The following is a 1,220-nucleotide window of genomic DNA, read 5'->3' as shown; positions in this document are numbered from 1 at the left end:
ATGGGTAGGTTTGCCGGGCGTGGTGGCACACACCTTTAATCCCAGCACTTGGGAGGCATAGGCAGGCGGATCTTTGTGAGTTCAAGGCCAGCCTTGTCTACATGATGAGTTCCAGGACAGCTGGGACTTCAAGGAGACTCTATCTCAAAAAGACAAAAAAAAAAGGGGGGGTAGGTTAGACTTTATTCAAATTAAAAACTTTGGCTCAACAAGACACTTAATAAAGAATGAAAAACAAGTCAAGGATTATGGGGAAATATTCCCAAAACATAAGGTAAAGGACTTGTTGGTTATTTTTATATGTATGAGTGTTTTGCCTGCATATATGTAAGTGTACCCATTACATTCAATGTCTATGGGGACCAGAAGAGGATATCAGATCTCCTGCATCTGGAGTTATGGACAGTTGTTAGCCACCATATGGATACTGGGAACTGAACTGAAGTCCTCTGCAAGAGCAGCCAGTGCTCTTAACTGCTGAGCAACTCTCCAGCCCTGTGTGTTTAGGACAAGATCTCTTGAAGCCATTGCTGGCCTTGAACTCCTGCTCCTCCTTTCTTCCACCTCTTGAGTGCTATAATTATGAGCACATACCACCAATCCTAGCTTGCTTTTTTTGTTTTGCTTCTGAGATGGTCTCACACAATAACCTAGGCTGGTCTGGAACTTGTAGCTGAGATTCCAGGCATGAGCTACCACATCCAGCTTCAGAGAACTCAACAATTCTGAGCCGGGTATTGTGGTACATGCCTGTAACCTTAGCAGTTGGAAGGTGAAGAAGGCAAAAAGATCAGGAGTTCAAGGCCAGCCTCAGCTATATAGTTTAAGGCCAGCTTGAGTTACGTGAGACCTTGTGTCAAAAAAAAGGGGGGTGGGGGAGGCAAAGGACCTAAATAAATTCTTCACCAAAGATAATCTCTAAGCATCTTGAAAAGATACTCAACATTGTCATTACAGAATAGTAAAACAACAGAAAAATCTACACACCTATTAGAATGGCTAAAGCTTTAATGGCGGGGCTGGAGAAATGGCTCAGCAATTAAGAGCACTGAATGCAGAGTACTCAGGTTCAGTTCTCAGCATCCTCATGGAGGCTAACAACCATCCATAACTCCACTTCCAGGGGATCTGACACCCTCTTCTGACCTCCATGGGCATTGCATAACATGCGTTCACTTACATACATGCAAACAATACACTCATACACATAAAAATAAAAT

Source organism: Nannospalax galili, unplaced genomic scaffold (assembly GCF_000622305.1).
Source record: "Nannospalax galili isolate Female #2095 unplaced genomic scaffold, S.galili_v1.0 scaffold1798, whole genome shotgun sequence".
In the NCBI taxonomy this organism is placed as follows: Eukaryota; Metazoa; Chordata; class Mammalia; order Rodentia; family Spalacidae; genus Nannospalax; species Nannospalax galili.
The sequence above is the reverse complement of the archived record's forward strand: the minus strand, read 5'-3'. Positions refer to the sequence as shown.